The sequence below is a fragment of the Moschus berezovskii genome, chromosome 11 (assembly GCF_049115385.1).
Source record: "Moschus berezovskii isolate FMDL1 chromosome 11, NW_MosBer_1.0, whole genome shotgun sequence".
In the NCBI taxonomy this organism is placed as follows: Eukaryota; Metazoa; Chordata; class Mammalia; order Artiodactyla; family Moschidae; genus Moschus; species Moschus berezovskii.
Window position 1 is genome coordinate 61,307,801 of NC_142470.1, and position 24,101 is coordinate 61,331,901.

A 24,101-nucleotide genomic window follows, 5' to 3' on the forward strand; every position below is an offset into this window, starting at 1 on the left:
GACAAAGATTAAAGAATAATGATAATATTCAATGTTGGTCAAAATGGGTCATCTCATATACTCATGATAGAAATGGTAATTGGTGTCTTTGAGCATAGTTTGATAAGATAGATCCAAAACTGTAGAAATATGTACCTGTTGACTCATTAATTCCAATCTTACTAATTAATCCTAAGGAGACACTGACAAATATGAGCTAAGATGTATTTACAGAACATTTATTGTGTCATTATTTAAAATTGGGGAAAGTAGAAACAAGCAAAATGATCTAGTTTAGTAAACCTTATGGTGAAACATTAAAATAAAATATATGCTTAAATATCGATTGTGTGTGTGTGTTAGCAGCTCATTGGTGTCCAACTCTTTGCAAGTCCATGGACTGTTGCCCACCAGGCCCCAAGCTCCTCTGTCCATGGAATTCTTCAAGCAAGAATACTAGAGTAGGTTGCCATTCCCTTCTACGTGGGATCTTCCTGACCCAGGGATCAAACCTAAGTCTCTCGTACTTCAGGCAGATTCTTTACCATATGAGCCACCAGAGATGCCCAAAGTGTCATGAACATTTGTTAATTAGGGGAGATATTTATAGTATTGATTTACAATGGGGAAGAAGGCTATCAAACAAAATTTTTAAGCTAATATAGAACTAGAATTAATATGAACAGAGAATCATCTATCATAGTAATAACTGTTCCAAGCAAGGGTCATGGTAAATGCCAAAATAAGTACTAACAAACAGCAGGATATTTATATTGTTTTTAGGTATCTCCCTGTAGAGTATTTACTACTTACAAAGGGGAAATAGTAGTTTTATAGAGGAGAAACATGACAGATATCACTTCACCTAAGTGATCAAATTTAACATTACTATTATTGGGACAAAAATAACATCACATAGCTTCTGATGTGGTCCATTGAGAAGGACACAGCACCACTTCTGTGAAATCAGTTCGAAAGATGTAAAAACCGAATCTACTAATAAAATACCAAGGAATTCCCTGGTGGTCTAATGGTTAGGATTCAGTGCTTTCACTGCTATGGCCTGGGAAACAACTCCTGTCAGAATATGAATTATTTGCAGTGTTGTTCCGATTTGATGGGCTGAACCACTTCCCTTGGTCATGAGCAAAGATCATTATAAATAGATCTTTATAAATAATTTGCTTGCCCATAATGGATGATACAGCAAAGGCATTTATAATGAAGCAGACAAAAATGATATTTAACTTCTCCCAAAGTTTAGTGTGCCCTTTTTGTGTGTGATAACAAAATGCATTGCATTAAAAACTTAGAATGTACAAAAGAGCATTAAATTAGTGTGTGTGTGTGTGTGTGTGTGTGTTAGTTGCTCAGTTGTGTCCAACTCTTTGCAATCTCATGGATTGTAGCCTACCAGGCTCCTCTTTCCATGGGATTCTCCAGGCAAGGATACTGGAGTGGGTAGCCAGTCCCTTCTCCAGAGAATCTTCCCAACCCAGGGATCAAACCTGGTGGTCTAATGGTTAGGATTCAGTGCTTTCACTGCTATGGTCTGGGTTCCATCCCTGGTTGAGGAACTAAGATCCCACAACTCACATGGCATGTGAATTAGAAGCAAAGAGGATTCAATATTGTATATAAGTTCTCAAAAAACCAAAAATAGAATTATCATATGATACAGCAATTCTGGTGGCTCAGATGATGAAGAATCTACCTGCAATGCAGGAGACCCAGGTTCCCTCCGCTTTCAGGGCAGCTCCGCCAGTGGTACTCAGGAAAATGCAAGTGGATGTAGTCAGTAAAGAACGTGCTAAGTGTCTGGCTGGCAAGTTCCGTGTCTCTCTCTGCTGGCTAAGCTCTCAGGAGGCCAGAAGGAACTTGCCATGTCAGTGTGGGCAGCAGGAGAAACCCCAGGAGAAGAGGCCAACACAAGTGTGTTTCCTTTTGTTTAAAAATGTATCATGGGATATACATTTAGAAAATATGGATGTGATAAGGAAGAAAAGAATTATCCATAAACCGCTAGCCCATAGGCAACCACTGGGAACATTTGGTATATACTGATTCCAGAGATATTTTCTTTCTTTCTCTCTCTCCTTTCTACTCCCTCTTCCTATCCTTTTTCCTTCCCTATCTCTCCCTTTTTATCTAAAAAATTCATATAAAGCATATCTACTCATCGATACACACACACACATACACACAAATGCCCGTATCTCTGTGTGTGTGTGTGTAATATATTAGATCATGTTGTTCTGTTGTTGTTTAGTCAGTCAGTCACGTTCGACTCTTTTTGTGACCCTGTGGATTGTAGCCCACCAGGCTCCTCAGTCCATGGGATTTCCCAGAAAAGAATGCTGGAGTGGGTTGACATTTCCTTCTCTTGGGGGATCTTCCTGACCCAGGGATCAAACTCGTGTGTCCTGCATTGGTAGGTGGGTTCTTCACCATAGAGCCACCTAGGAAGCCATATTAGATTAGACAGGAAAGGGCCCCTGGGGTACCATGTGGTTCAGGGTCTGGGTGAACAGTGCCTTTGGGGCTGTGCCTGAACAGTCCTCATGGGTATCACAGCAAACCTGGGAAAGGTGTTGGTTTAACACATCTTCTCTCCTCTTCACTTCTAACTTCAGTCTCTCCTAGACCACACAGTTCAATGTTTTCTAGTTATCTTTCTGATTCCTAGTGTAATGTACATTGTGGTCCAATAAATACTCTATACGATTTCTCTTCTATTGTGCAGTTATGTATCTTTAAATTATTGCTTTAATGTTGTACACTGTGCATTGCTGCTGCTGCTGCTGCTAAGTCGCTTTAGTCATGTCCGACTCTGTGCGACCCCATAGACGGCAGCCCACCAGGCTCCACCATCCCTGGGATTCTCCAGGCAAGAACACTGGAGTGGGTTGCCATTTCCTTCTCCAATGCGTGAAAGTGAAAAGCGAAAGTGAAGTCACTCAGTCGTGTCCGACTAGTAGTGACCCCATGGACTGTAGCCCACCAGGCTACTCTGTACATGAGATTTTCTAGCAAGAGTACATTAGCTAGTTCATTACAACACGAATCCTTGACTTTTTAGACTCAAATATAAATTAGTATTGATTTTTTATTAATACAAAGGTATAAAGGCAAATCAGTGAAAGGGGTTAGTTTTTCAACAAATAGTGCTGAAATAATTGGAGATTCATACACCAAAAAAGATGAACCTTGGTACATACCTCAAAACAGGGGTCTCCACCCTCTGGGTTCTAATGCCTGGTGATGTGAGGTGGAGGTGATGTAATAACAATAGAAACAAAGTGCACAATAAATGTCATGCACTTGAGTCATCCTGAAACCATCTCCCTGCCCCCTGGTCTGTGGAAAAATTGTCTTCTAGGTGCCAAAAAGGTTGGGGACCACTGCCTTAGATCATAGGGCTACCCTGGTGACTCAGTCAGGAAAGAATCTACCTTCAACACAGGAGGCTCGGGTATACAAAAATAGATCATATACAAAAATTAACCCCAAATGAATCACAGACATAAATATCAATGCTAAGTCTATAAAACTTCCAGAAGGAAACATAGGGAAAAAAATCTTTTAGATCTTGGGTTAACATAGATTTTGTAAATGTAATGTCAAAAGCATAATCCACAAAAGAAAACATAACATTTTTTAAAAAAGAATAAAAACTTTTGCTCTTGAAGATTGAAGGCAGGAGGAGAAGGGGATGACAGAGGATGAGATGGTTGGATGGCCTCCCTGACTCAATGGACATGAGTTTGAGTAAACTCCAGGAGATGGTGAAGGACAGGGAAGCCTTTTGTGCTGTGGTCCATGGGGTCGCAAAGAGTTGGACACGACTGAGTGACTGAACATCAACAATCTGATGAAGAACTTATATCAAAAATGTGTAAAGAACCATTAAATCTCAGTAATGAGAAACAAAGTTCATAAAAATGGTCAAAAGATTTGAACTGATGCTTTACCAAAGGAACTACACAGATGGCAAATAAGCATATGAAAAAATTCCTAGGAAAGAATTTATTTCCATACGAAAGTAAAACATTACTAGCCATTAAGGACATACAAATGAAAACCACAATGAGATAGCATTATACACTTGATTGCAATGACTAAACTTTAAAAGACTATACCAAGTGATGGTGAGGATGTGGAGGAACTGGACCTCTCACAGGGCTGATGAGAATACAACACGGTACAACGACCTTGAAAAACACTTCGGCAATTTCTTTACAAGTTAAACATATGTCATCTGGACAAAACTCTTCAAAAAGATACATGCACCTCTGTGTTCACAGCAGCACAATTCACAATAGTCAAGACATGGAAACAGCTTAAATATCCATCGACAGAAGAATGGATAAAGAAGGTGTGGTACATATAGATTAATACAATGGAATATTATTCAACCACGAAAAGAATGAAATAATGCCATTTCAGCAACAGAGATGGACCTAGAGATTATCATAGTAAGTGAAGTAAGTCAGAGAAAGACGAATATCATGATATGTAGAACATGTGGATACTGAGGGCCTGTTGTTACGAGATTTAAGCATCCTTGAATTTTGGTATCTGTGTGTGTATGAGGGGAGAGGGTGATCCTGGGACCAATCCAGCCACCCCCCTCAGGATTCTGAGGAATGATTGTATAATATTTTAACATTCAGTGTTCATCAAAAGTGTGTTTTAGATATGATACTGTTTCTCAAGGGAAGTGGGGACATGTTGTACATTAACCAATGCAGAATAAAAATGTACTGTGCTTTGCCTCTCTTGTTTAAAATGTATAAGATTAAAAGTTAAGTATACCTACTCAGAGCTTATGAACATTCTTCGGTTTAATTGAAATATGATGTTAAACTTTGACAAATATTTGCATTCTTTTATACTTTATTCTTCGGAGAAGGCAATGGCAACCCACTCCAGTACTCTTGCCTGGAAAACCCCACAGACGGAGGAACCTGGTAGGCTGCAGTTCATGGGGTCGCTAAGAGTTGGATACGACTGAGTGACTTCACTTTCACTTTTCACTTTCATGCATTGGAGAAGGAAATGGCAACCCACTCCAGTGTTCTTGCCTGGAGAATCCCAGGGACGGGGGAGCCTGGTGGGCTGCCGTCCATGGGGTCACACAGAGTCGGACACGACTGAAGCGACTTAGCAGCAGCAGCAGAATCTAAAATATGATGTAAATGAACTTACCTATAAAACAGAAATGTGGTTGCCAAGGGGGGTGGTGGGGAAGGGATGGATTGGGAATCTGGGGTTAGCAGATGCAGACTAATATGGACAGAATGGATAAGCAACAAGGTCTTACCCGTTAGCACAGGGAACTATATTCAATATCCTGTGATAAACCAAAATGGAAAAGAATATGAAAAAGAATATATATATATATGTATAACTGAGTCACTTTGCTATACAGCAGTAATTAACACAACATTATAAATCAACTATACTTCAATAAAGTAATTTTTTGAAAGAAAATTAAACATATGCCTACCACCCCTAGGTCATTTCCTGAAAAATGTCATATCAAGAGAAATGACAGCATATGTGCACCCAAAATCTTATACACTAATGTTCATAGCAGCTTTATTTGTAACCAACCAGAAGCTGAAAACAACCCCAAAGTCTACCAACTGACAAATGAATAAACAAATTGGTATAGGCATACAATATAATACTACTTAACAGTATGAAGGTATGAACTATTTATCATATCACAGTTAAATTTGCAATTTCTTCATGTGTATTGGGCTGAAAATAAGTGGATATATTGTGGATAATGAAAATTAAGAGGAAGCATCTCTGGTGGCTCAGTGGTAAAGAATCCGCTTGCTAATGCAAGAGGCATGGGTTTGATCCCTGATCCCAGAAGATCTCACATGCCACAGAGCAACTAAGCCCATGCACCACAACCACTGAGCCTGCGTTCTAGAGCCTGGGAGCTGCCAGGGAAGGCCCCTCCTGGCTTTCATTATGAGAAACAGATTGACTAACTAAAGGGAAGCATTTTTATGTAGTTGTTACTGTTTTTACCTTGACTCTCTCCTGGAAAAATTCTGTTCTCTGTTATTTAGGTTTGTTCTTTTTGTCTCCATCCCCTTCAGTGTAATTCATTTGTAATTGTATTGGTTTTCCACTGCTGGGTTACAAATCACCACCCAGTTAGCATCTGAAAACAACACCCATTTATCATCTCAGAGTGTCTGTGGTTAGGAGTCTAGGCCTGGGGTAGCTGGTTGGCTGCTGGGGAGTCTCATTGGGCTGGGTGACCTGGGTGACCCAGGTGTCAGTTGGGCCCCCATCTCATCTGAGGCCCAGGTCCCTTTCCAAGCTTCCAGCTTGCTGGCAGAATTCAGTTCCTTGGATTGGAAAACCGAGGCCCTGAGACATGGCCGTCTCCATTATGTGGCAGTTTGCTTCTTCAAGGCCAACAGGAGAGTGTCTCTGCTGCTTCAAATCTCTTTAAGAAGGAAGTATTTGCCCTTTCAAGGGTTCACCTGATTTGGTCAGGCTAACCCAAGATAATCCTCCTTTGATTAACTCAAACCAATGATTAAGGACCTTACTTATATCTCCCCAAACTCCCCTAATCACAGGGTGCCTTCTCATCTTTTTTACAGGTCCCCCACACTCAAGGAAAGGAGAGCACACCAGGGGATGGTTTTATTTATTTATTAGGCTGTGTTGGGTCTCAGTTGCAGTGCAGAGACTCTCTAGTTGAGATACGTGAGCTCCAAAGCACACAGGCTCAGGAGTTGTGGTGTGCGGGCTTAATTGCTCCATGGTATGTGGGATCTTAGTTCCCCGACCAGAGATCAAACTGGCATTCTCCACATTGCAAGGTGAATTCTTAACCACTGGACCACAGGGAAGTCCCCCTGTCTTTGGGTTTTGAGTCATAGTTACAAAGGTTTTCTCACACCAAGATTGAAGAGGGATTTCTTTTTGTTTTCTCCTAGTAGTTGTATAGTTTTTATTTTATATCCAGAGTCTCTAATCCATTCAGTGTTATGTATGGCTTAAGATAGGAATCTCACTTTATGTTTTTTAGAAGACAAGAAAATTAGAAGTCAAGCCACAGACTGGGAGGAAATACTTGCAACAGACATCCAACAACAGATGTCTTCTCAGTTGTCCCAGCATTCTTTATTATAAAGTCTCCGTGTGTGTTAGTCACTCTGTCCTGTCCAACTCTGCGACCCAATGGACAGAAGCCCACCAGGCTTCCCCGTCCATGGAATTCTCCGGGCAAGAATACTGGAGTGGGAAGCCATTCCCTTTTCCAGGGGTTCTTCCTGACCCAGGGATCAGACCCAGGTCTCCTGCATTGCAGGCAGGTTCATTACCATCTGAGACACCAGGAAGCCCATTATAAAGTCTATCTTTACCAAATTAATTTGAGACACTACCTTTATCTTTTCATGTGAGCTCATTAAAAAGAACTGAATACAAACCATAATGTATGCAAATTATAGTGCTTCTAGATAGTATTGTCTCCTTCCAGTGAGAATTTAATTTTATTCTGATGGGCAGTTAAAGTAGGGAGAGGTCACTGTTCTCCACAAAGTCTTGAGATGCTTCAAGACTAGTTTCAGTCTTTGCTGCTGCTGCTTCTAAGTCATTTCAGTCGTGTCCAACTCTGTGCAACCCCATAGACGGCAGCCCACCAGGCTCCTCTGTCCCTGGGATTTTCCAGTCAAGAACACTGGAGTGGGTTGCCATTTCCTTCTCCAATGCATGCATGCACGCTAAGTCGCTTCAGTTGTGTTCGACTCTGTGCGACCCTGTGGACAGCAGCCCACCAGGCTCCTCTGTCCACGGGATTCTCTAGGCAAGAATACTGGAGTGGGTTGCCATTTCTGTCTCCAATCAGTCTTTGCTAGGAGATGTCTATTCCCAGTTTGTTCTTATTTCTAAGGTGTAACCTTTTGGGGCCTCAGCTGAAATCCTGGGTTACTCATCAGCTTCTCCCCACATTGATGAGACCCAAACTCAAATTTTTGTTTTCTCAGTACCATGAGACTCCTGAAGTTTTGGCAAATCTGCCGCTTTTCACCTGGCTTTTGTGCCTCTTGGCCTGTGTTATTTGAGAGTAAATCCTAACTGGCTTGGTCAGTCTCTATGCACCGTAAAACATCTAGATTAAAAAAAAATATTTTATCCATCTTTTATCTATGTTCTTGGGAAGAAGGTTGATCTGACAGTCTCATGGCTAGAAAGCTGAAGTTTGAGAATATTTACTATTATGATTCAAATTAGTGACCTGATAGGTTAAGCTATAAGTATAATTCAGCCATAGAGTAGAATCAGAAACATATAGACATAATGCACGAAAAAAATAGTAGAATTGGAGGATAGATTCAGGAGACACAATTTACAAATAATGAGGCATCTAGAAGGAGAAACATGAAGAGATTGGGGAGAGACAATAATTAAACAAATAATAGAAAAAAATTTCTCTGAGCCAATTAATGATCCAAATCTGTACATAAAAATTGCTCCCTGAGTTTTGGGTGAGATTGCAGAGGAAAGATATACATAAAGCAGAGGCTGGCATAATTCCTGAACAGTTAGTGCTTTCAGACAGAAGAAAACACAACTTATAATGGAAGATCAATTAGATTGGTATCAAATAGACTGGATTCAGATTTCTTACCTGTAATTCTGGAGGCCGGAAGATGCTGGAACCAAGTCTATGGATTCCAGAGAGGAATGGCCTGCCATTAAGAAGTCTCTACCTAGACAGCTTAACATTAACCGGAAACAGGAAGCATATGGATGCAGATAAGAAAGGATTTAGTGACTATACCACCATCCAACTCAAGAAAGCAAGAAAACCAAGACAAATATTGATAAACAACTTTAACCCACAAACAGAAACCCAAAACCTCCATATAAGGGGAGATGAAGAACAGAACTTTGTAAAGGATAATAATGCCACATCTTGGAATGGTTAAGAATCAAAATTCTTGAAAGAGAAGGTGCAATGCTAAGGGAAATTCTAACTGTAGCTTCAAATTCAAAACACTATTTTAGCCGGAGCTGAAATCTGGGATAGGAGTGAAGGGAGAAAGGAGGACTGGAAAATGTTCCAAAGGTCTCAGGAAAGAGGCGGAGTAGATGGGAAGGCTAGCAGGTCCTCAGACAATTCATTCAGACAGATCACCGCAAGGTGTGAACTCTCTGTGGAGTCCCTGGTGTCTGACTCTTTGCAACCCCATGGACTGTAGCCTGCCAGGCTTCTCTGTCCATGGGATTCTCTAGGCAAGAATACTGGAGGAAGTCCCTGGTACTCAAGGTCATATATTCAAACATTGCTATTAATTGCCTTTTCTACAACCTCGTTTCACATATATAACCCTGATCCTTGACTGCTTTGTATCTCTCCCATGAGAAAATCCAGGGAATTAGGAAGACAGTGGGAGCCCCAGCTCTGTGACTGAACCGCTACCAGGATGTGGCATAGTCCAATTTATGGGTTGAGCAGCTGATATGCAAGTTCTCCACATGGAGTCAAAAATAAAATAAGGGAAGACAACAGCTGTCACACATTCTCCCTGCAATTCCTTTCCCTCAATGTTTTGGCATTTTTCTCTGCTGGGTTGTTTGGGTTGGCATGATTCTGTACACTGGGAACTCAGGGAATATTTTACACAAGGGTAGCTGGATTGTTGGGGGAAGAAGGGATAAGGAGCTCTGAAATTGGCTGCCAGTAGGTAAGGGATCAAAATTGAGAGGAGTTTCTCTGAAATCACTCAGGCTGGTACTTCTGTGTCTTGTCTTACCATCCTACAGTTCCAGAGGCACATGGGACCTCCCTGGTGGTCCAGTGGCTTAGATTCCATTTTCCCTATGCAGAGGGCCCAGGTTGAATCTCTACTCAGGGAGCTCTGACTAGATCCCACCTGCTGCAACTAAGACCCATGCATGCTCAGTCCCTCCGTCCTGTCTTCTTTGCGACCCTGTGGACTGTGACTGGCCGTGCTCCTCTGTCCATGGAATTTTTCAGGCAAGAATACTGGAGTGAGTTGCCATGTCCTTCTCCAGGAGGTCTTTCCAACCCAGGGATCGAATCAGAGTCTCCTGCGTCTCCTGCATTGGCAGGAGGTTTCTTTACCACTGAACTAAGACCCAAATAAATAAATAAATAGAATATTTTATTTTTTACTTATAAGTAAATAAAAATAAATAATTTTTAAAAATCCAAATAAGTATATTAAAATATTAAAAAATTCCAAAGGCACAGAGATCAGCCTCATGTGCAAAAAATAACCATTATGTGATTAGGCAGGAGAGGGTCTCTTCTTATTTTGTGTGGTTAGGGATTAGTATTGAAAAAGATATGTTTTCAATCACATGAACAAAACAGTTGCCGTGGACATCTGTGTTCATGGAAACTGATTTTTGTTAGACAAAACCTCTCCTCTGGATGACACAGATTGAAATGAGATTCTAGAGATTTCTTCCTTACAAAAAGAGGCTTATTGTTCTTTGTAGTAAATGTACATGTTCAGTGCAGAGAAAATAAGAGCAATTCAAAAGGAATGAAGCATATTATAAGACATCAAGATAGAACCAGAGTTTGATCACTATTCTTGTAGATAAATGATTCTCTATGTAGATCTGTGCATAACTGAAAACAAATGAGATCTTGCCATACCCACTATTTTTGTAGTTTGCTTTTATTCATTCAATATCATATCTTAGGGAGGCTTCTGTCACCATACATATAGACTTTACATCTCTAATGTAGGCTTCGTGTGTGTGTGTGTGTGTGTGTGTGTGTGTGTGTGTGTGTTCAGTTGCTCAGTCCTGCCTGACTCTTTGCAACACCATGGACTGTAGTCCACCAAGCTCCTCTGTCCATGGGCTTTTCCAGGCAAGAATACTGGAGTGGGTGCCTCTTCCAGGGGTTCTTCCTGACTGGAGATGGAATCCACCACCTCCTGTGTCTCCTGTATTGGCAGGCAGATTCTTTACCACTGTGCCATCCAGTCTTCTGTAATTTCTATGTGTCATAGTTTATATGTGGGGTTGTTTCTTTTTTTTTGTAACATTACATTCATGGAGTGCTGGTAGATGCTGAGCTAAAACCTATGTGCTCAGGCTGGCAGGAGACTCCGAGGAAGAGTGGCTCCAGGAGGAAATGGGGGCTGCTGCTGAGTCTCTGCTAAGGTCCTCAAGGAACATCATGCTGGTAGCTCAGAAGCTCCATCTTCAGCCGGAAAGTCACAGCCACCAGGAGGAGCTAGTGACCACAGCTCAGCAGATCCTGGTGGACACCATGAAGGTGAGGCTGATGTCAGAGCTGGTTAGCTGACTAGTTTGGACAGAGAGCTCATTTCTGGGAAGCATGGATGCAGCAGTTCATTCCCACAAGAGATGCCCACCCCAGAGACAGAAACCTGCCCAAGTTTATGCCAAGTTCACAGACACAGATTCATTACCAATTTAATAAATGCTGAATGTGGAAAGCTGCCATAGGGAGCTGGGTAGACATACTGAGTTAGTCTATGATCCTAAACCCATGTGCAGCCCCTCATCCCCTACACTTGGCCACCATATCATAATGATAAGGAATGCATTTCCCACCCAACTTAGGGCCAGGAGCTATGGGGTGAAACTACTGAAACCTCTGCACCTTTCAGCCTATTTGACTAACCTACTGCACTGCCTGCAGCTGGGAGGATGTCAGGGGCCAGGATAACCCCTCAGCCTCCAAATAATCCCCATTTCCATCCTGACATTCCACTGTCAGACGCAACTCTTTTAGCTTAAGGCATTGCTCCCTGTTAGAATCTATTTGCCTCTAATATTAACAAATATAATGCTCATCATTAGAATGTTTAGTATTGTGGGTTACTGGGCTTCCTAGGTGGCTCTAGTGGTAAAGAACTAGCCTGCCAATGCAGGAGATGGAGGAGATGCAAGCTCTATCCCTGGGCCTGGAAAACTTCTAGAGGAGGGCATGGCAACTGGCTCCAATATTCTTGCCTGGAGAATACAACGGACAGAGAAGCCTGGTGGGCTATAGTCCATGGGACTGCAAAGAGGCAGACACAACTGAAGCGACTTAGCACCCATACACTATGTATTGTGGGTTATTGGTGGTGGTGGGAGTTGTAATTTAACAGATCCTCATTAAAGTAAGGTTGAGATGGGGAGATGAGAGAGGCAGAGCCAGAGGACTTTGGCACCTGTTGATGGGAGGAGAAGGGAAGAAGGCAGGCTCTTGAAGTGGTTGGGTACCATCTCTGCTGAGGGGATGAACAGAATGGTCAGGGAGCAGTCAGACCAGGAAAGATTTCTTGGAGGCACTTCTTTGACAGGTCATCCTGCCAGACCCCATCATCCCCACACAAATAGTTAAGTCCTTCCTAAACATTCTTAGGTTCCCGATGTGTTGGTTATTACCACACGAAGGGTTGACCATTCCTCATCTAATCTGGAGACATGAGTGCTTCAAAGCCAGGCTGGACCCCACATTAAATGTAGCTCAGTTTAGAGGGGGTTACATTATTGGTGAAGCCTAATGTTCACCTCATGCGAAGAGTTGACTCACTGGAAAAGACTGATGCTGGGAGGGATTGGGGGCAGGAAGAGAAGGGGATGACAGAGAATGAGATGGCTGGATGGCATCACCAACTCGATGGACATGAGTCTGAGTGAACTCTGGGAGCTGGTGATGGACAGGGAGGCCTGGCGTGCTGTCATTCATGGGGTCGCAAAGAGTCGGACACGACTGAGCGACTGAACTGAACTGAATGTTTTCTTTAAACGTCACTGTTAAGTGACATATCATCATTATGATTACTATTACTATCTCTGAGATCCTCTTTAGTCTGTGTTAGCTTCTCAGTCCTGTCCGACTCATTGCGACCCCACGGACTGTAGCCCGCCAGGTCCTTCTGTCCATGGGATTCTCCAGGCAAGAATACCGGAGTGAGTTGCCATTTCCTACTCCAGGGAGTCTTCCTGACTCAGGGATTGAACCGAGGCCTCCTGCATTGCAGGCAGATTCTTTACCATCTGAGCTACCAGGGAGGCACCAAGGGAAGTCTTTGGAGGACGTTTATCTGCCCAGTGAGGTAAAGCAGCTGCCGTGGCTCTCGCTTCGGCTGCAGAAAGATGCATGCATTCTCCAGCTTCTCTCCCCCTGACTGTCCACACAGGTCCTGCTACTGGAAGACGCGGCGATGGCGAGGAAGGTGGTGCGGGCAGCGGGTTGGTGCCTGACCTGCCTGGACGCGCTGGAAGCAGCAAAAGACGCGGCCTAGCTGCGCGGTCCCTTCGCCGACCTGGCGGCGGCGCTGCAGAGTCTGGGCGGCCTAACAGCGCGCGGATCCGGGGAGCGCCTGGGCAGCGCTAGCCGCCTGCTTCGGGGCTGCGTCCCCGTGCTGCTCGCGGCCGCCCGTGGCCACCTCCGGAGTCCCCGCGACCCGCGTCTGGCCGCCTCCCGGCGCCAGGTCTTCTCTCTGGCCAGGAAGACCCTGGGCGAACTCCTGGGGCGCCTGGGGCGCCTGGAGCGCCCGGGGCCGGCGGCCCGCACGGCGCGCTCTGCCGGTGGCTGAGGCAGCTGCGGGACATGCTGGCAGCGCCGGGGCGGGATCGGCTGCGCGGCGGCCTGGACGCGCCCCTGGCGGCCTTGGTCTGGCACTGTATGCGCCTGGCCGCCTGTTCCCCGCCGCCGGAACGCCGGTGCCTAGGGGCCCGCTGCCGCCGGCTGCTGGAGCTGCGCAGCGCCGGCGCCCAGCGCAGATCGACGGGGCTCCGGGGACGGGCGAGGGCAGCCAGGAGCCGGAGGAGTGCGCAGTGCTGAGGGCCGCGACTGAGGACATTTCCTAGGGGATCTGCACGGGGCTGCTGCGCCAGATCCTGGACACGTTCACCGACACGCAAAGTCCTCTTCTAAGTCTGGTTCGTGCCGCCTTGGCGACTCCCCCAGGTTCCTCTGGGTGCGATGGCAAGGCCTCGCCTCCGAGCCTCCAGCTTCTCCTCGCTGCTTTCCGAGCCCAGGCCAAGCGGATGCTCAGAGTGGATCACTTGGTCTTGGTTTGCTGCCTGCGACAGCGGACTGGCCAAGACATGGAGGCCACTATAGCTGGCCTTTGGGGGCTTGCGGTCAGAGTGCAGCAATTTTTCTCACAAAGTCCCCAAGGGTCTGGTCTGGACTGGAGTCCTGCGGCCCTGCAGGCCTTGCTTAAGGAGTGGGTCAGGGCATCCGAAGGCCTTTTAGCATGTTTTGATGATGTTCTCAATATTCCTGAGTTTCTGAGTGTGTCCATCCAGGAGATGACCAAGCACTTGGACTTTTTCATGTGGGCTTTGAGGAGCGGAGATCCCAGGGAGTTTGCTCTGCTTGTGGCGTATTTACAGGGTTGAGCGACACACATAGTGCAGGTTATGAGCAGGTTTGTGGACCGAGATCAAGATCCCATTTTCTGGAATGGCCTGAGAGTCTTGATCCAGCAACTCGAGCAATCTTCCTGGGTCCTGAGTGCAGCTTCTCAGTGCTACTCAGGTGGGCACGGCCCTCAGGACCCAGATGCACTTGTAACCGCAGTAAAACATGTGATCTCTTCAGTTCAGAGCATCCAAGAGGGGCTGGATGGGACTAACTACCCAGATATCATCAGCCCACTTCGGGAGCGAGTCCAGAGGTTTGACATGGCTAAGAGACAGACTTATTTCATTCTCCCCAGCCTCCAGAATGGCACAGTTCCTGAACTGAAACACCGAAGGGAGCCTGGGTTGGGGAAAAGTGACCCAGGTTCCTTCTATCCATCTAGAGACCATATTTTTTGCCCCCTGATTCTTGACACCAGTCTACAGAGTGGGGGGTGTCCACTCCCTGCCATTAGCAATCCCATCCTTGACATAGCGAGCAGGAGCCTCCAGGGAAGGACCTCAACTCCCACAATCCTGCAGGAATGGGATGGAGCTGTGGATGCAACTCAAGAGGCCCTGGCTGGTGAGGGACCACTGGGGTCAGAAAGGATGACTGGGCTCCAAGAAATCCCATTATTGGGATTATTGCCCAATATTATTATTGCCCAAGCAAGGGAGATAGAGCATTCCACAACCGTTAGAACTGATAGGCTCCTGGAAGTGGCTCTCCAAGGGTCTGGGAAAACCAGAGAAATCAGGCAAGGTTTGGCAGCCACAGCCAGTGAGTGGTATTCTCTGTGTCAACAGCTGTTTTGCAACAACTCTGATCTTTAAGAGAACATGACAGTGTTCATGGAACTTCAGCAGAATTTAGCCTCAGTGGTTCAACTAGTGGCTAAAAGTGGGCCCATGGATTTGGGAAAGAAGGATTCTGTCTCCACTGGGCATCCAGAAGCAAGTTTACAAGCTCAAGACAGATTGGAGGAGTTGGAGACCCATGCCAAACAGCTTTTAGACAAGGTTCTGGCTTCTGATGGTTTCCAGGCCCCCAAGTCATGGGAGGAGAGCATCGAGGATGAGTGCATTCTGTGGTCAGTGACTGTCCAAGACCTTCTCCAGGGCCTGGAGAGGCTCAGCAGGAGACAAGGCCTGTTCCTCCAGCCCTTGAGACAGGCTGTGAGGGACCAGGAGGGACTGCAGAAAGGGCTGGCTCAGGCAGCAGACGTTTCTCAAAGGCTACGAGAGGCTGCCAGGCTATCTTGCCTCCTGTGTGCGGATGAGCAGGTCAAGGGCGAGATCTCCTTCCTTTGTGGGGAAGTTCGTGTGCTCACAGATGCTCTGCTGGATGTGGCTCAGATCTTGGCTTCCTCCCCCAAACCATCTCCCAGCCTGTCCACACGCTTTGAATTTCTCTGCCTGGAGATCACCCTGCAAGCCAGGGCCCTGACTGGTCACCTCAGCAGCATCAACACAGACTATGAACATGCCCTCTGAGATGCCCTCTGCCCAAGACTCTCTGTCTGCAGAGACCCCCAGACCCAGCTGGTATCCAAACTGTGCAGGGAATCGTGGCAGAAGGCCAGGAGTTGGGGTCCTGTCAGGAAGACCTTCTTATGGCTCTGGAGAACATTCTCGTCCTCACCAAAGAGGTTGCCCAGCAGGTCCCCATGCTTCAAGGACACCCAGAGGACTGGCTTCAGCAGGAGTGGGCAGCCAAGGCCCACCATGCTGTGGCCCAGTTCCGGGCCTGGAAAGGTGGTCACACCAAGGCCTGGAAACTCCTGGTCCAGTGCTTGAAGCCCAGTGATGGACAAGACCCTGCCCAGGTCCGAGGCACTGAAGCCAGCAGTGTAGATTCTCAGGGTGCAGCCCCAAGAAACACCCCCGGGAACTCTGTGGGGACCTGCACTGCCCATTCAGGCATCGCCGGGACAGGTGCAGAGCTGGGCACAGCAGGAAAGCCAGCATCTCTTCTCCTCTCCCACCTCAGCCTTCTTGCCAGTCACCAAAACTTCCTGTGTTGTGTGCTGTGCTAAGCTGCTTCAGTCGTTTCTGACTCTTTGTTATCCCATGGACTGTGGCCCACCAGGCTCCTCTGCCCTTGGATTTTTCCAGGCAAGAATACTGGAGTGGGTTGCCATGCCCTTCTCCAGGGGATCTTCCTAACCAGGGATCAAACCTGTGTCTCTTATGTCTCCTGCATTGGCAGGTGGGTTCTTTACCACCAGCATCACCTGGAAAGTCCCCAACCCACCCTGTCAAGTTTCAGAAAAAGTTCTCTTGGTGCCCACATGTGTAATTCACACCCGGCAGGTACACACACAGTCTTTGAGAATCCAAGATCAGGAACCAGGTCATGGCCTGGATTGCATCTGCCTCTGCCATCTCCAACTTCTGAGATCTCAGAGGAGCTTCTTAGCTATTCTGGAAGATTCTAGTATAGAAAATGGGCACATTGATACTTTCCTGGAGGGGGGTGCTGATGAAAGTGTCCCTGTAAGTACTTGCACTGGCCTGGCACATGGTTAGTGCCTGGTGGTAGGGCCTACAATGAATGACTTCTGCGGAGTTTACCCCACGGCCTTCAGGCTTCTCTGGTGGCTCAGACGATAAACAATCTGCCTGCAGTGCAGGAGACCTGGGCCTGATCCCTGGGTTGGGAATGTTTCCTGGAGAAGGGAGTGGCAACCCACTCCAGAATTCCTGCCTGAAGAATTCCATTGACAGAGGAGCCTGGCGGGCTACCATCCATGTGGGCACAAGGAGTCAGATGTGACTGTGCGACTAACACTTTCACTTTCCGTGAGGAGGGGGTTCCTCTAGTTGTGACTGACTGCACTCCTGTGGATCCCATTGCTTTGTTTCACCTTGACCTCCACGATGTTACCTGCCTGCTCCCATCAGGGTTCTTTGGTTTGCAAGTGGCAGGAATGCAGCTTGAATCCTCGTAAGCAAAAACAAAGATTCACTGAAAGCCTATTTGGTCTGTTGAACACCTTTCATGCATGGTCGTTTCCTTCTGCAGCACCAGACAGGGTCAGACATTGTGGAACCCAAATATTTGATTTGCTTCCACCCCCTCTGAGCCATTGTTGTCCATTTTTAATTTTAGGATTCCAACCTCAGCTCTTTCAGCCAGGTATCACCCAGTCAAAAGAAGAAAGTCTGTCAGGCAGGGAAGAAGATAGAGCAAGGAGGAAATTTAACCTTCTCAACTATAAGCAGTTCTTCTTCTTTCAGGGAAGGTATTCTTCTTGCTGGGGGCGTCCTGGAGAGACAGTTTAACAAAAGGCAATCTCTAGGCATATGCTCTGTATTCTAGGATTTCTGGAGGTTGGAATCAGCTCTTTCATGGAGTCCCAATCATACATTAGAAATTTGTATAAGAATAAAAAGTTGTTTGTGGTCCCATTTTAATGAAAAAAATTTCATTAAGGCTAGGGTGAACCCCCTTCATTGCTCAGATCATTACAATTCTACAGGCCCTCACCCAACTGTGCTCTGTCTGCAAGCTCGCCAAGGGCTTATTGTTGTTGTTTGGTCACTAAGTTGTGTCTGATTTTTGCGACTCCATGGACTGTAGGCCATCAGGTTCCTCTGTCCATGGGATTCTCCAGGCAAGAATGCTGGAGAGGGTTGCCATTTTCTTCTCCAGCGGATCTTCTCCATCTTGGGATTGAACCCATGTCTCCTGCATTGGCAGGTGGATTCTTTACTGCTGAGCCACCAGGGAAGCCCTCAGCAACGGCAAGTCAGTTCCAAATGGCTGTTTTCATTCTTTGCTTCTTCCACCTCTCCACCCTCTGACCACACCTATTTATAAAAACGGTCTCCTGTACTGGAGGTAGGACACTGCCCTCTCTGGGATGCCCTCCAAAGCAGAGATGACTTTTCCTCATTATTGATCCTCCCCTTCCATTCTTTGGCAATACGTTGGGATAAAAACCCCAGGGGAATTTTGGCAGGGCGCACTGGCGACCTCGAGTGAGGCTGCAATTCCCGGATGACTGCAGTGAGGAGTGGCCGTGAGACTGTGCTCAGGTCAATGGGATGTGAAAGGAAGTGATCCGCACAACTTCTGGATCACGTCATCTAAAAAGGAGCCGCTGGTCCTCTCCTTTCCCCAGCCCCTTCCTACAGGCAGATATGGAGATGTGGTGTTGCTTGCTGCAACCATGGGCAGGAAGGGAACTCCCTCGGAGAGACTAGGGCAGAGAATCCAGTGTCAGGAAAAATCTACATTCAATACGTAGCTGTGGAAACGTGTTCTTTGGTGAAGCCAAGGGATGGTCTAAAATCAGACACCCTTCCGCCCTTTGCTGGGCTGGGATCATTGCTTTCACAAGCTTAAACTCCTGCTTTCAGATTTCAGAGGTCTTTTCCAAATCCCCTGACAATTTATGTGAACCTTCGGGGAGCTCAATCCTCAGGGCTTTCAACACATGCGAGCACCCCTCCCGAGCCCACACAGGCAGGGCGGAATCCTCGGAGGAGGAAATTTACAAGAGGACTCCAGCCAGACATCCGCCCCGGCTCTTGGAGCCTCGCGCTGCCCAGCTATTTGCCCAGCCCACCTGCCCGATTTGGGGGTGTTGGGCCCCAGGGAATCTGGGGAATGAGCTGCCTTGGCTGCCTGCCCCAGAGATGCCGGAGGGGGAGGGGGCTGCGGAGATCTGTCATTGTCAGGAGGCAGCTACAGTACTGGGGGTCTCACCGCCACTCCTGCCCCTAATTCGATCCAGAGAATGAACAGACAGAGCCAAAGCAAAAATAGCGACCAGTTGTGGATGTGACTGGTGATGGAAGTAAAGTCCTGTGCTGTAGAGAACGATACTGCATAGGAATCTGGAATGTTAGGTCCATGAATCAAGGTAAATTGGAAGTGGTCGAACAGGTGATGGCAAGAGTGAACATCCACATTTTAGCAATCAGTGAACTAAAATGGACTGGAATGGGTGAATTTAACTCAGATGATCATTCTATCTACTACTGTGGGCAGAGATCCCATAGAAGAAATGGAGTAGCCATCATGGTCAACAAGAGAGTCCAAAATGCAGTATTTGGGTGCAATCTCAGAAACAACAGAATGATCTCTGTTCCTTTCCAAGCAAACCATTCAATATCACAGTAATCCAAGTCTATGACCCAACCAGTAATGCAGAAGAAGCTGAAGCTGAACGGTTCTACAAGACCTTCTAGGACTAACACCAAAAAAAGATGTCCTTTTCATTATAGGGGACTGGAATGCAAGAGTAGGAAGTCAAGAGATACCTGGAAGTGAAGTGAAGTCGCTCAGTCATGTCCAACACTTTGCAACCCCATGGACTATAGCCTACAAGGCTCCTCCGTCCATGAGATTTTCCAGGCAAGAGTACTGGAGTGGGCTGCCATTTCCTTCATCAGGGCATCTTCCCAACCCAGGGAATGAACCTGGGTTTCCTGCATTGCAGACAGACACTATACCATCTGAGCCACCAGGGAAGCCACCTGGAGTAACAGGCAAGTTTGGCCTTGGAGCATGGAACAAAGCAGGACAAAGGCTAACAGAGTTTTGCTAAGAGAATGCATTGGTCATAGCAAACACTCTCTTTCAACAACATAAGAGACGACTCTACACGTGGATGTCACCAGATGGTCAATAGCGCAATCAGATTGATTGTATTCTTTGCAGCCAAAGTTGGAGATGTTCTATATAGTCAGCGAAAAAAAAAAAAAAAAGATCAGGAGCTGACCGTGGCTCAGATCATGAACTCCTTATTGCAAAATTTAGACTTAAATTGAAGAAAGTAGGGAAAACCACTAAACCATTCAGGTATGACCTAAATGAAATCTGTTACAATTATACAGTGGAAGTGAGAAATAGATTCAAGAGATTAGATGTGATAGAGTGCCTGAAGAACTATGGACGGAGGTTTGTGACATCGTACAGAAATGCGAAAAGGCAAAATGGTTGTCTGAGGAGGCCTTACCAATAGCTGACAAAAGAAGAGAAGCTAAAGGCACAGGAGAAAAGGAAAGATATATCCATTTGAATGCAGAGTTCCAAAGAATAGCAAGGAGAGATAAGAAAGGCTTCCTCAGTGATCAGGGCAAAGGAATAGAGGAAAACAACAGAATGGGAAAGACAAGAGATCTCTTCAAGAAAATTAGAAATACCAAGGGAACATTTCATGCAAAGATGGGGACAGTAAAGGACATACATGGTATGGACCAAACAGAAGTAGAAGATATTAAGAAGTGGCAAGAATACACAGAACTATACAAAAAAGATTTTCATGACCCAGATAACCACGATGGTGTGATCACTCATGTACAGACATCCTGGAATGTGAAGTCAAACGGACCTTAGGAAACATCACTACAAACAAAGCTAGTGGAGGTGATGGAATTCCAGTTGAGCTATTTCAAATCCTAAACTATGATGCTGTGAAAGTGCTGCACTCAATATGCCAGCAACTTTGGAAAACTCAGCAGTGGTCACAGGACTGGAAAAGGTCAGTTTTCATTCCAATCCCAAAGAAGGGCAATGCCAAATAATGTTCAAACTATTGCACAATTGCACTCATCTCACATGCTAGCAAAGTAATGCTTAAAATTCTCCAAGCCAGGCTTCAACAGTATGTGAACTGTGAACTTTCAGATATTCAAGCTGCATTTAGAAAAAGCAGAGAAACCAGAGATCTAATTGCCAACATTCACTGGATCTTCAAAAAAGCAATAGAGTTCCAGAAAAACACCTACTTCTGCTTTATTGATTACACCAAAGCCTTTGACTCTATAGATCACAACAAACTGTGGAAAATTCTTCAAGAAATGAGAATACCAGACCACTTTACCTGCCTCCTGAGAAATCAGTATGCAGGTCAAGAAGCAACAATTGTAACTGGACATGGAAAAACAGACTGGTTTCAAATTGGGAAAGGAGTGCATCAAGGCTGTATATTGTCACCCTGCTTATTCAATTTGCAGAGTATATCATACAAAATTCTGGACTAGATTAAGTACAAGTTGGAATCAAGATTGCCAGGAGAAATATCAATAACCTCAGATACACAGATGACACCACCCTTAGGAAGAAAGTGAAGAAAAACTAAAGCGCCTCTTGATGAAAGTGAAAGAGAAGAGTGGAAAAGTTGGCTTAAAGCTCAGCATTCAGAAAACTAAGATCATGGCATTGGGTCCCATCACTTCATGGCAAATAGATGGGCAAACAATGGAAACAGTGAGAGACTTTATTATTTTTTGGGCTCCAAAATCACTGCAGATGGTGACTGCTGCATAAAATTAGAAGATGATTGCTCCTTGGAAGAAAAACTATGACCACCCTAGACAGCGTATTAAAAAGCAAAGACATTACTTTGCCAACAAAGGTCTATCTAGTCAAAGCTATGGTTTTTCCAGTAGTCATGCATGGATGTGAGAGTTGGACCATGAAGAAAGCTGAGTGCAGAAGAATTGATGCTTTTGAACTGTGGTGTTGGAGAAGACTCTTGAGAGTCCCATGAACTGCAAGGAGATGAACCAGTCTTTCCTAAAGGAAATCAGTCCTGAATATTCATTGGAAGGACTGATGCTGAAACTCCAATACTTTGGCCACCTGATGTGAAGAACTGACTCATTGGAAAAGACCCTGATGCTGGGAAAGATTGAAGGCAGGAGGAGAAGGGGACAACAGAGGATGAGATGGTTGGACCGCATCCCCAACACCATGGACATGAGTTTGAGTAAGCTCCGGGAGTTGATGATCGATAGGAAAGCCTTTTGTGCTGCAGTTCATGGGGTCTCAAAGAGTCGGACACCACTGAGGGACTGAACTGAACATGGCTAATGATGGATAGCATCTTTTTACAGGCTTGTTGACCATTTGTCTGTCTTATTGAAATCCTTTTTCCATTTAAAAACGTGTGTTTGCAGGGGCTTGCAGCGCACCCTGGCCCAAGCTAGGTTCGCCAGGTGGTCGGTCCTCTTGGTGGCATTGGTCTCAGTGAGTCCAGCCTGGAGTGGTCTCCGTACAGGGGAAGGAAGTTCCTCACCTGGGCATCGTTAGTGGCGTTGGTTCCTCCCTGTCACTTGCAGGAGAGGGCGCTCCAAGCCCTAAGTGCTCCGGCCTCCCGCAGTGCAGTTTGGGGTGTGTATGTGGGAGGCGGGCAGGAAATCTGCGGCTCCACGTGGACGCAGTCTTGGTGGTGTGGGATTTTCTTGGCATTGGCTGTGTTTCACCTCGGCGCACCAGCGAGGCCCGCGCACCTCTCCCTGAAGTAGGGGGAGCGGACGAGGCATGAGTCAGGGGCGGAGGGCACCTGGCGCATGCTTGCGCGTCTCCTCCCAGCTCTTGCCGTTTGTCCCAGGCGAGCTGGCAGGGGTTTTGGGAGCCAGTGTGCGGTGGCTGCGAGTGCCCATTTCGTGGGATCCTGGCTCCTGATTGGCATCCGTGCGAAGAGCGGAGGGGTGCGGACTACAGGTAAGGGGACTGGGGCTCGGTGGCGGAGAGTGGAGCAGGGAGCCACGTATTACACCCTTCCTGTTGGCACAGTCTCGGAGCCCCTAACCTGGTGGTCGCAGGAAGGGCTCACTCTTGGGGTAAAGGCTTTGAGGACATTTCCAAGCCAGCTGCTGCTGCTGCTAAGTCACTTCAGTCGTGTCCGACTCTGTGTGACCCCATAGAGGGCAGCCCACCAGGCTCCCCCGTCCCTGGGATTCTCCAGGCAAGAACACTGGAGTGGGTTGCCATTTCCTACCCACTCGCATAAAGCTCCGTCCTGCGCGGTTTTCCCAAGCAGCCTAGTCCCCCCCAGAGAGGTTCTCTGTAGACCCTGAGAGGGGGCGTTGCTCTGAGAGAGTTGCCCTTGGCCTATGGAAAGTCCAGGGGTTTATCCTACATGGTGATTTCACCCGCTGGGACCCCCGCAACCCCTACGCTGGCCGGCTGGCCCGGCCCTGCCCTGCTTCCTGCACTTTTGCAGCCCAGCAGGCCCTTGGCCAACTGCTGAGATGTGAAAGGGAAGGGTCTCTGAATTGCACCCTAGAAACTTGCTAGGGTGCATGGATTTAAAAACCTGGTGGCCACCCAGGCAGAAGAGAAGGGAGGAGGGCACCTTGCTGCCCTTTCATGGTGGAATCAGTGGCTGTCCCACTGAGAGGGGCCTTTTCATGGTGACCCTGTGCAATGAGTTGGGTGTCTTGTAACTGAATAATTAGAAAGCTTAAAAAATTTAAATTATATGGTCCTTTAATTTAAAAACAAAACTCCTAGAACCTCTACGTTTTTTGTAAATTGAGGTCTAAAAATTGAAGTCTTATTTTCCTTCCACTCTGGCATTCTATGAAGAAATGAGCATTTTTTAAGAAAAGAGTCAGAAAAGGGAAGGAAGCAGAAAACCCAGCTGTGTCCCTGTAGTTTGGCAAAGGCCATGCAAGGTCACTTGTAAATGCTGCTGGCTGTTGGGAAGCAGTCTCTTCCTGTGGCTGATGGCACAAAGCTCTGCAGGGCTGTCCTTTGCATGGATACTCTTCTTTGTGGAAATCCTGCTCAGAGCCATCTCTCAATGTGTAAAAATTTCCAAGACTAGGTCCCCATGTAAATGCAGGGCCAGGAGTTCCTTCCTTCATTGTAACTGTCTGTTAGACTGAAAACCAGCAATGACGTATTTTTCTTTAAATCTTGTTTCTTTAAATCTGATCTATCATCTAGGCCTTAGAGTAGGCCTGAGTGATATTTC

General features: G+C 46.3%; 1 pseudogene; it reads left to right on the forward strand.

Moving 5' to 3' along the window:
* The window catches only part of LOC148776164 (uncharacterized), a 30,181-nt pseudogene extending 13,763 nt beyond the window's left edge, over positions 1 to 16,418 (forward strand).
* The last annotated feature ends 7,683 nt before the right edge of the window (positions 16,419 to 24,101 follow it).